Source organism: Dama dama, chromosome 11 (assembly GCF_033118175.1).
Source record: "Dama dama isolate Ldn47 chromosome 11, ASM3311817v1, whole genome shotgun sequence".
In the NCBI taxonomy this organism is placed as follows: Eukaryota; Metazoa; Chordata; class Mammalia; order Artiodactyla; family Cervidae; genus Dama; species Dama dama.
In genome coordinates this window covers 59,021,923-59,033,907 of record NC_083691.1, presented here as the reverse complement: position 1 = coordinate 59,033,907, position 11,985 = coordinate 59,021,923, and the positions used below count along the sequence as shown (strand labels likewise).

Here is an 11,985-nt window from a genome sequence, read left to right as displayed (position 1 = left end):
GTGATTTTGACTTGAAAATGGGTATGCAAATAATTTTGGGCTTCCCAAGTGGCGCTAGTGGTAAAGAACCTTGCTGCCAATGCAAGAGACATAAGAGACTTGTGTTTGATCCCTGGCTCAGAAGATCCCCTGGAGGACAGCAACTCACTCCAGTATTCTCCCCTGGAGAATCCTGTGGACAGAGGAGCCTGGCAGGCTACAGTCCATGGGGTCACACAGAGTCGGACACGACTGAAGTGACTTAGCACGCACTCACACGTACAAATAATTATATACATCACAGGGAAAGGAACACAATGTGTGTTTTGAATTTTTTATGTTAACAATCACTGAACAAAAGCAAAGTGAGAAGTACTTTTTTTCCGTGCTGTATAGATCCATGTCCCTCTTGTATTTGAGGACAAGTGGGACACTATGAGCAAACTTGAAATCAGAAAACACAGGAAACTACCCATAAAATTAGCAGATGTTTTCAGGTAATTCTCAGTGATAAGGAGGGAAATTAAAGAAACAGGATTGTCTCATGGTGGCAGAACTGGAAATTGGCAGAACTTTTCAGGAGGATGGTTTGGCAGGATGTCTCGGTACACTTAGAACTGCTCTTCCTCTGCAGTGAGTCATTTCTGTTTGAAGAAATAATCTAGAGAAATAATCCTGGATGTAGGGAAAGGCTCTAGACACAACAGGGCTCATCTTATCGTTCTTTATCCTAAGGGGAATATTAGAAATGACTGAGCAGGTATGGGAGACAGACATCATCAAAATGGTAGAATGGGTATTTTCTAAAAATCTTTTCCCCAAAGAATACCAACTGGAAAAAAAAAAAAACAAAAAAACACTTTTTATTTTGTATTGGGGTATAGCCGATTAACAATGCTGTGATAGTTTCAAGAGGACTAGCCATACATGTGTATGTATCCACTCTCCCCCAAACTCCCCTCCCCTCCAGACTGCCACATAACATTGAGCAGAATTCCATGCACTATACAGTAGGTCTTTGTTGGTTATCCATTTTAAATATAAAAGTGTTGAACACCAATTTTAATAATTACCCACCAGCGAGAGAACCTTTGTGGGAGTCCAGCAGAAGGGTTCCAGCATGCCATTGGCACAAACATTGAGTGCCTTGGGCACACTAGTAAGAGGAACAGTACCACTTTACCAAGTCACCCCTCCCCAAGGAGGGGCCAGGACTGAGGTCCACGATCTTTCTCAGGGGAAAAGGGAGAGGAGATGAGTGAATGCCTTTCTTCCAGGTCAGTGCACGGTGCGGCCAGAGAGACCTGTTTCGTCCACGTCCCTTGCAGAACACCGCAGTGTGCGGCATGATGGGGGTGAGGAGCGGTTGGGAGGACAGCAGCCAGAGCTCTCAGAGAGCACCAGAGGGGAGCTGACCCTTCTCTTCACCTCATCACCTCCAAAAGGAAGACTCCCATGAGCCACGAGGGACACCCTGCCTGCAACCTCCACCCACTCCCGCTGGTCCACAAGCACCTCCACGTGCCACATCCTGCGGCTGGTTCCCTGGGCGTGCCTCCAGGGGAGGAAAGCATGAGCCTCTGCAGATGGCTGGTGAGCACATGTAGAAAGCCAGTCAGACTCTGCAAGGTTGGGAGAAAACACACATACCTGAGCAGTTGGCACCAACAGAGGGGAAGCGTGAAGTTCAGTTTTGCAAGATCTAAAGATACATGTGTGCTAAATCGTTCAGTTATGTCTGACTCTTTGCAACTCCATGGACTGTAGCCCACCAGGTTCCTTTGTCCATGGGATTTCCCAGCCAAGAATCTTGGGTTGGGTTGCCATTTCCTTCTCCAAGGGATCTTCCCCACCCAGAGATTGAACCCAGGTCTCCTGCACTGGCAGGCAGGTTCTTTACCATTGTGTCACCTGGAAAGCCCAAAGAATACAATTCTAAGAATTCCCTCCAAAAGGAAACAAGAAGTGTGAAGCAAGGATATCCATAGAAAAGACTGAGAAATCTCAGAATCCTGAGCGAAACTGATGGAAGGTGCTAGTCTTCTGAAGCCAGTGAGTTAAGACTGGAGGAGGTGACTCTTCAAATGCAAAGACAGCAATGCAAGACTTCAGGGAGCATGGAGAAACAAGGAAACTTGACGCCATCAAAGAAACACAATCCTAAGGAAACAGAGATCTGTGATTTGCCAGATAAATTCAAAATAGTTGTTTTAAGAAAGCTCAGTGTGCTACAAGAAAACACAGAAAGACAGTCCAAAATCAAGGAATTGATACACATACAAAATGAGAAACTTAACTGAAAGATAGAAATTACAAAAAAAAAGTAAACAGAAATTCTGGAGCTTGGAAACTATAGGGAATAAAGTGAAAATTGCCGTAAGGAGAAACAGCAGACTTGATCGAGTAGAAGAAAAAGACCTTGAGAAGTCAAAAACAGGTCACTGGAAGTTATCCATTCAAAAGAAAACAAAGGAAGTAAAAGAATGGACAGAGGGGGAAGAAAGTATACATGAACCATGGGAGACAATTAAAAGAAACAATCTACAGTTACTGAAGTCCCAGAAAGAGAAGAGAGGAAGTTTATTTAAAATATTAATTCTTGAGAACTTTCCAAAGCTGTGGAGAGATTTGGACATCAAAGTTCATGAAATTCATAGTTCCCCAAAACAATCTATTCCAAGATAGCACTGGATTCCCAGATGGCTCAGAGGTAAAGAATCCACCTGCCAATGCAGGAGACTCAGGTTCAATCCCTGGGTTGCGAAGATCCCTTGGAGAAGGAAATGGCAACCCACTCTAGTATTCTCGTCTGGGAAATCCCATGGACAGAGGAGCCTTGTGGGCTATAGTTCATGGAGTCACAAAGAGTCAGACACGACTGAACATGCATGGCAGGGGGAAGAGAGAATTAATAAAAATCAAAGAAAGAATTTTAGAAGCAGCAAAAGAAAAATTCCTCATATGTAAGGGAAATGTGATAAGGCTCCAGTTAGATTTCTCAGCTGAAACTCTGCAATCTGGAGACGGCAAAATAACACACTCAGAATGCAGAAAGGGAATAAGGTCCAACCAAGAATACTTTACCCAGAAAATGTGTACTTCAGAAAAAAGGAGAAGGAAAGACTTTCCCAGACAAACAAAAGCTGAGGGAGTTCATCACCCCTGGTCCTGCTTCACAAGAAGTGTTGAAAGAGTTCTTCAAGCTACAGTACATATGCTAATTACTAACATGAAAACATGAAAATGGAAAACCCACTGGTAAAGGTGAGTATACAGTTAAATTCTAAAACTGCAATACTGAGTATGAAAACGCAGCTGGATTAAAGGAATAGGCAGTGACTACGGCTGGACTAAGCAGGTCACCTGCAGATGTAGAGATGGGTTGGCAAGGAGGGATATCATTGTGAAGACTGAAAGACAAAAGGCATGACAAAGAAACCAAAAACCCAGATGGTATTTCATGCATGGGGTTTGTAAGGAAGGAGATAACTGTCACTACCCACACGCCCTCTCTAACAGTCCATATGGTATACTGTGCCCTCATTTTCAGGGAGGGTACTGTCTTTACAGAGACCACTCCAGATATAAACATAGCAAGCCACTGAAACAGGAAGAAGCAGATCTAACTGCAAAGTCATCCCTTGCTGCTTCCTGGAGTCTCTCAGCTGTTGGACCAACTGTTGAAATGAATATGGGCAAGGCTGAGTCAAGAAATTCAAATTTTGCAACTGTTGGAGCTGGTTCAGAAGACTGAGTGAACACCATCAAGTTTGTTCCAGGGCAGCCCTACTGTGGCCGGACTGCCCCTTCCTCCACTGAAGCCCCCCTGCAGGGCTCAGTGACCAAAGAAGACTTGGAGAAGGAGCAAAGTGCAGTGGAGACCAAGAAGCAGCTCTCGCCCTATGCTGTGGTGGGGGATTGCAACTATGGGGAGAACTGTGTGTACCTGCATGGAGATGTGTGTGATATGTGTGAGCTGCAGGTCCACCGTTCCGTGGATGCTGCCCAGAGGTCACAGCATATAAAATCCTGCATCGAGGCCTGCAATGAGAAGGATATGGAGCTCTTGTTCGTGGTGCAGCGCAGCAAGGACATGGTGTGTGGCATCTGCATGGAGGTAGTCTACAAGAAAGCCAACCCCAGCGAGTGCTGTATTGGGATCCTCTCCAACAGCAACCACACCTACTGTCTCAAGTGTATTTGCAAGTGGAGGAGTGCTAAGCAATTTGAGAGCAAGATCGTAAAGTCCTGCCCAGAATGCTGGATCACATCTAACTTTGTCATTTCAAGTGAGTACTGGGTGGAGGAGAAAGAAGAGAAGCAGAAACTCACTCAGAAATACATGGAGGCAATGAGCCACAAGGCGGGCAGGTATTTTGATGAAGGCCATGGGGGCTGCCCATTTGGAGGGAACTGTCTTTACAAGCTTGTGTGCCCTGATGGCCGTAGAGAGGAGTCACAGAGACAGAAAGTGGGAACAGCAAGCAGATACCGGGCCCAACAAAGGAACCACTTCTGGGAGCTCATCGAGGAACGAGAGAACGGCAACCCTTTTGACAACGAAGAGGAGGTTGTCACCTTTGAGCTAGGCAAGATGTTGCTCATGCTTTTAGCTGCAGGTGGGGATGACGACCTGACAGATTCTGAAGAGGAGCAGGACTTGTTTCACATTGAGCTGGAAGATTTTTATGACTTGGATCTGTAGCAGCTCAGCGGGGTGCATGAACCCGTCTGCCGAGCCTCAGATGGCAGTGGGCCTCCAGGGTGGTGGCCGTGCCCGGGCCGCTCTCCTAGGCAGGCCTCTCAACTCCAGGCGCTGCAGTAGTCATTTTTACCCAGGGCCTGTCTTCTCAACTCCTCACCTTTCCCCAAGGAGTATATTGTTTTCTCTGTTTAAAAAAGTTACAAAAATAAATCTGAAAGTTAGTTTTTTTGTAACATGAATTCAAGGGTCTAGACAGTTAGTGTAGGTTTGTCCCATCATGTTTTCCATCAGATCCACACAGTTCGAGGGGAGTGTTTCTAGATTTATAGGACTCTAGAGGACTTGTTGAGGACCCCCCTGCTTTGGGGGTCCAGGAATCGGGGTGATGGGTGAAGGATCTGAACTGTAGCAAAGAGCCGCCTTCTGCTCTAAACTTGGGAGGTGGATACTTGGTTTCTGATGAAACTTGCACATCTGTATTCTCTACCTGGTCCCTGTCCTGTCTTCCATCCCCCACCCCCACCACCGTGCACTCATCCTGTGATTTTGGTCTCTTGTTTCATTGCACACAAGTAATACTACTGGGTAACCAGAACCAGGTGTGAATGTATTTGAGATTTTTACCGTGTCTAGAGTGATAGAAAAATTGTAAAAGAACACGTATAAAAGATAGGAGTGGAAGAAAATAATGCAGAGTTGGAAACTGACTCCCAAGGCTGATGGACTTGGGATGTGCGAGTGTGACTGCGTGACAAGCTTCCCATTCCTGCATAGGAACAGTGCTTGTAGCCTTAGCGAAAAATCTCGGTTTAGTGGTTTCTGCCTCATGGGGCAAATAGATCTTAAAAGACAAAGCAGTTTATTGGTAGCTGTTAATAGAGCAGAGCTAACTCTGTCTGTATAAACAGAGAAATGGGCTTAGCCATAGAAGTGCAAAACTATCTGGTTATCCCATGTATTAATACAACCTAGGGCTTGGGTCCACAGTTGTGTTTAATGTTGTATGATCTCCAAGACTTCCCAGTCCAGGCACTTTTTGACAAACCTTTGTCCTTATTTGAGGGTTTCTTTTCAGGTTTTTGTGTTCCTTTTTTGTGGATATTTGCCTCATTCCATCCCCAAGCTTTTCTGCTAGACAGTGTGATTCAAATCTATGTTCTAAGGTGTTTCCTGTAGTGGAGTCGTTGGTTGGCAGTATAGTAGTCAGGCTTTTCCACTAAAAGGGGAAACAGAGGGTGCTAATCCACATGATAAGCTAATGTTAAATTGTTAGAAGAATCCCTCAGTCAGAAATTTTAGCTTTGCGTTTTGTTGCTCTCTTTCCCGAAAATAACTTGGAGGTGCCCCGGCTGTGTTCATCTACTGCTCTGATGCCTCAGATATCACTCATTCTTTGCATGTTAAGAAAAAAAAAAACAGTAATTGCTACAGAGGTCTTTGTATTTTGCAGCTACCCTTTTGTAAGAGGCACTTTTCCCAAATAAAACAATTTCTAACCCCACTCCCCTGCCCAAAAAAAAGGAAAGGAACAGAGAAAAACTAGCTACAATAACACTTTGAAAGAGGAGTGGGTAATTCAGTTTAAGACAGAGTGGACCTCAAAGCAAAGAAAGAAAATTATTAGCTTAGACAGAGGGATTACAATGGCAAAAGGGGTCAATTCTTCCAGAAGACATGACAGTATTTCAGTTCAGTTCAATCACTCAGTCGTGTCTAACTCTTTGTGACCCTACAGACTACAGCACACCAGGCCTCCCTGTCCATCACCAACTCACAGAGCTTGCTCAAACTCATGTCCATTGAGTCGGTGATGCCATCCAATCACCTCATCCTCTGTCTTACTCTCCTCCTCCTGCCTTTAATCTTTCCCAGTGTCACAGTCTTTTCCAATGAGTCAGTTCACCTCAGGTGGCCAAAGTATTGGAGCTTCAGCTTCACCATCTGTCCTTTCACAGAATATTCAGGACAGATTTCCTTTAGGATTGACTGGCTTGATCTCCTTGCAGTACAAGGGACCCTCAAGAATCTTCTCCAACACCAAAGTTCAAAAGCATCAATTCTTTGGTGCTCAGCTTTCTTTATAGTCCAACTCTCACATCCATACATGACTACTGGGAAAACCATAGCTTTGATTAGACGACCTTTGTTGGCAAAGTAATATCTTTGCTTTTTAATATGCTGTCTATGTTGGTCATAGCTTTTCTTCCAAGGAGCAAGCGTCTTTTAATTTCATGGATGCAGTCACCATCTGCAGTGATTCTGGAGTCCAAGAAAATAAAGTCTGTCTCTGTTTCCATTGTTTCCCCATCTATCTATTTGCCATGAGGTGATGGGACCGGATGCCATGATCTTTGTTGTTTGAATGTTGAGTTTTAAGCCAGCTTTTTCACTCTCTTCTTTCACTTTCATCAAGAAGATCTTTAGTTCCTCTTCACTTTCTGCCATAAGGGTGGTGTCATCTGCATATCTAAGGTTACTGATATTTCTCCCAGCAATCTTGATTCCAGCTTGTGCTTCATCCAGCCCAGCATTTCACATGATGTACTCTGCATATAAGTTAAATAAGCAGGGTGACAATACACAGCCTTGATGTACTCCTTTCCCAATTTGGAACCAGTCTGTTGTTCCATGTCCAGTTCTAACTGTTGCTTCCTGACCTGCATACAGATTTCTCAGGAGGCAGTTGAGGTGGTCTGGTATTCCCATCTCTTTCAGAATTTTCCAGTTTGTTGTGATCCACACAGTCAAAGGCTTTGGCATGGTCAATAAAACAGAAGTACATGTTTTTCTGGAATTTTCTTGCTTTTTCTATGATCCAAGGGATGTTGGTTTGATCTCTGGTTCCTCTGCCTTTTCTAAATCCAGCTCAAACATCTGGAAGTTCATAGTTCACATACTGTTGAAGCCTGTCCTGGGGAATTTTGAGCATTACTTTGCTAGTGTGTGAGATGAGTGCAATTGTGCAGTAGTTTGAACATTCTTTGGCATTGCCCTTCTTTGAGATTGGAATGAAAACTGACCTTTTCCAGTCCTGTGGCCACTACTGAGTTTTCCAAATTTGCTGGCATATTGAGTGGAATACTTTCACAGCATTATCTTTTAGGATTTGAAATAGCTCAACTGGAATTCTATCACCTCCACTAGCTTTGTTCAGAGTGATGCTTCCGAAGGCCCACTTGACTTCACCTTCCAGGATGTCTGGCTCTGGGTGAGTGATCATACCATCATGGTTATCTGGGTCATGAAGATCTTTTTTGTATAGTTCTTCTGTGTAATCTTGCCACCTCTTCTTAATATCTTCTGCTTCTGTTAGGTCCATACCATTTCTGTCCTTTATTGAGCCCATCTTTGCATGAAATGTTCCCTTGGTATCTCTAATTTTCTTGAAGAGATCTCTAGTCTTTCCCATTCTATTGTTTTCCTCTATTTCTTTGCATTGATTGCTGAGGAAGGCTTTCTTATCTCTCCTTGCTATTCTTCGGAACTCTGCATTCAAATGGGTGTATCTTTCATTTTCTCCTTTGCCTTTAGCTTCTCTTCTTTTCTCAGCTATTTGTAAGGCCTCCTCAGACAACCATTTTGCCATTCTGCATTTCTTTTGGCGGGGATGGTTTTGATCACTGCCTCCTGTACAATGTACAAACCTCCATCTATAGTTCTTCAGGCACTCTGTCTATCAGATCTAATCCTTTGGTCTATTTGTCGCTTCTACTGTATAATTGTAAGGGATTTGATTTAGGTCATACCTGAATGATCTAGTGGTTTTCCCTACTTTCTTCAATTTAAGTCTGAATTCGGCAATAAGGAGTTCATGATCTGAGCCACAGTCAGCTCCCAGTCTTGTTTTTGCTGACTGTGTAGAGCTTCTCCATCTTTGGCTGCAAAGAATATAATCAATCTGATTATATTTAATCAATCTGGTGATGTCCATGTGTAGAGTCTTCTCTTGTGCTGTCAGAAGAAGGTGTTTGCTATGACCAATGTGTTCTTTTGGCAAAACTCTTAGCCTTTGCCCTGCTTCATTCCGTACTCCAAGGCCGAATTTGCCTGTTACTCCAGGTAACTCTTGCCTTCCTACTTTTGCATTGTGGTCCCCTATAATGAAAAGGACATCTTTTTTGGGTGTTAGTTCTAAAAGGTCTTGTAGGTTTTCAGAGAACTGTTCAACTTCAGCTTCTTCAGCATTAGTGGTTGGGGCATAGACTTGGATAACTATGATATTGAATGGTTTGCCTTGGACACAAGCAGAGATCATTCTGTTATTTTTGAGACTGCACCCAAGTACTACATTTTAGACTCTTGTTGACTATGAGGGCTACTCCATTTCTACTAAGGGATTCTTGCCCACAGTAGTAGACATAATGGTCATCTGAATTAAATTTGCCCATTCCAATCCATTTTAGTTCACTGATTCCTAAAATGTCCATGTTCACTCTTGCCATCTCCTGTTTGACCACTTCTAATTTACCTTGATTTATGGACATAACATTCCAGGTTCCTATGCAATATGGCTCTCCATAGCATTGGACTTTACTTCCATCACTAGTCACATCCATAACTGGGTGTTGTTTTCACTTTGGCTCCGTCCCTTCATTCTTTTTGGATTTATTTCTCCACTCTTCTGCAGTAGTATGTTGGGCACCTACTGGCCTGGAGAGATCATCTTTCAGTATCCTATCTTTTTGCCTTTTCATACTGTTCAAGGGGTCCTCAAGGCAAGAATACTGAAGTGGTTTGCCATTCGCTTCTCCAGTGGACCACATTTTGTCAGAACTCTCCACCATGACCCATCCGTCTTGGCTGGCCGTACATGGCATGGCTCATAGTTTCACTGAGTAGACAAGGCTGTGATCCATGTGATCAGTTTGATTAGTCTTCTGTGATTTTGGTTTTCATTCTGTCCACCCAGTGACAGATAAGGATAAGAGGCTTGTGGAAGCTTCCTGATGGGAAAGACTGACTGTGGGGGAAACTGGATCTTGTTCTGATGGGTGGAGCCATGCTCAGTAAATCTTTAATCCAATTTTCTGTTGATGGGCAGGGCTCTGTTCCCTCCCTGTTGTTTGACCTGAGGCCAAACTATGGTGGAGTAATGAAGATAATGGTGACCTCCTTCAAAAGGTCCGGTATGCACTGCCACGCTCAGTGCCCCCAACCCTGCAGCAGGCCACCACCAACCCACACCTCTGCCAGAGACTCCTGGACACTCACAGGCAAGTCTGAGTCAGTCTCTTATGGGATCACTGCTCCTTTCTCCTGGGACCTGGTGCACACAAGGCTTTTCTGTGCCCTCCAAGTGTCTGTTTCCCCAGTCCTGTGTAAGTTCTATAAGTTCTGTAACCAAATCCCACTGGCCTCCAAAGTCAAATTCTCTGGGAGTTTTTAGTCCCTTTGCCAGATCCCCAAGTTGGGAAATCTGTTGTGGGTCCTAGAATTTTCTTAACAGTGCGAGAATTTCTTTGGTATAATTATTCTGCAGTTTGTGCCGTCTGCTCAGTGACTCTGTGGTGGGGTTAATAACAACCTCATCCAAGAGGGCTTATGCCACAGGCTGTGTGACCCAGGTAGCTGCACCCAGAGCCCCTGCCTCTGTGTCAGGCCACTGCTGATCCATACCTCCACAGGAGACTCAAACACAGATCTGCCTCAGTCTCTGTGGGGTCTCTGGGTCCTGATGTGCACAAGGTTTTGTTTGAAGCCAATCATGGCGCCTTTGTTTGTGTCTGACTCTTTACCATCCCTTGGACTGTAGCCCATCAGGTTCCTCTATCCATGGAATTTTCCAGGCAAGAATACTGGAGTATGTTGCCATTCCCTTCTCCAGGGGATCTTTCTGACCCAGGGATCAAACCCAGGTCTCCTGCATTGCAGGCAGATTCTTTACCATCTGAGCCACTAGGGAAGCCTTTGACAATATTTAATATGTGTGTATCCAAAAGAAAGTGCCCAAATCCATGAGGCTAGAACTGCAAGAAGAAACAGGTGAATCCACTGTTATAGGCCAGAGAATTTAACTCCCTGCTAGCAGACAGAAAATGAGGAAGGATCTGCATGGCACCATACATAAATGGGCCAAACTGACATTTATAAAATACCTCATCCAACAACAGCATCATAAACATTCTTCTCAAGTTCACATGGGACATTCACCAATACATACCACATTCTGGGCCATAAAACCTACCTTAACAGATTTAAAAGAATATATATCATACAAAGTGTGCTCTCGGACCATAATGAAACTAAAAGTCAATAACAGAATGAAAATCCCCAAATATTTGGAAATTAAACAACACACTCCTAAATAACAGAAGAATTTCAACAGAAATTCAAATACATTTTGAACTAAATGAGACTGAAACCACAGATTTTTTAATAAATTAAATAAAACTTAGGAATCATTCCAATGGGGCGGAGGCTGTATGATACTATAATGGTCAATCCATGACATTATGCACTTGTCACAAATCTATAGAATGTACAACACAAAGAGTGAACCCCGATGGAAACTACGGCCTTCCGTTAATAACGTGTCAGTGCTGGGCCATCCACTTTAACAAATGCAGTGCACCTGTGCCAGGTGTTAACCGGGACCCCTGAGGGACTGTGCACCGTACCTGTGGGAAACAGCTCTACTTTCTGCCCGATTTTCCATAAACTTAAAACCACTCTTAAAAATAGTCTTTTAATTTTTCCTTTTAAAACTGGAAAGGTGACCAAGTCCCGTCTGAACAGTAACCAGATGACCAAGTACAGTATTTATTCCATGGGGCAAGGCCCAACAGGTGATGCCAGCTCTCTGCAGAGTAACCAGGTGGCTTGGGCTCCAAGTGGCCCCCCACCAGGTGATAGCCCAAGGGCACCCCTGCCCCCCGAAGGGACCCCAAGACAGCAGCATCTGCAGGCCTGGCAGCTGCTGGGATTTCAGGTTCAGCTTCCTCCTAGGTAGGGGCTGGGAGGCAGCCGGTACCAAGCCCGCAGGCTGCCATGCAGGGGATGGGATCCGAGGGGAGACCTACCGACCACCCTACTGGCTTCCTCCCAGCGGCTTCTGCTCCCACCTGCCTCAGCGTACACGGCTGCTCCGCCTTCTCTAAAAGGAGGAGAATGACTCACCTTCTCCTGCTCCCGTGCCTCTCACACTCAGCAGTGATGCGTCCATACTTCCGTCGCTGAGGCAGGGCAGCGGCATCCCCCGACCCCTCACACAGGAGCAGAGCAGCACCTCACGCACCCCGGCTTCGTCCCCCTGAGCTGACAGCGAGGATGCTGTCCGTCTTCCCGCCGCGAGCAGTGACCCC

General features: G+C 44.8%; 1 pseudogene; it reads left to right on the top strand.

Moving 5' to 3' along the window:
• The first annotated feature begins 3,439 nt into the window (after positions 1–3,439).
• Positions 3,440–4,684, top strand: LOC133065560 (E3 ubiquitin-protein ligase makorin-1-like; annotated as a pseudogene).
• Positions 4,685–11,985: the final 7,301 nt, after the last annotated feature.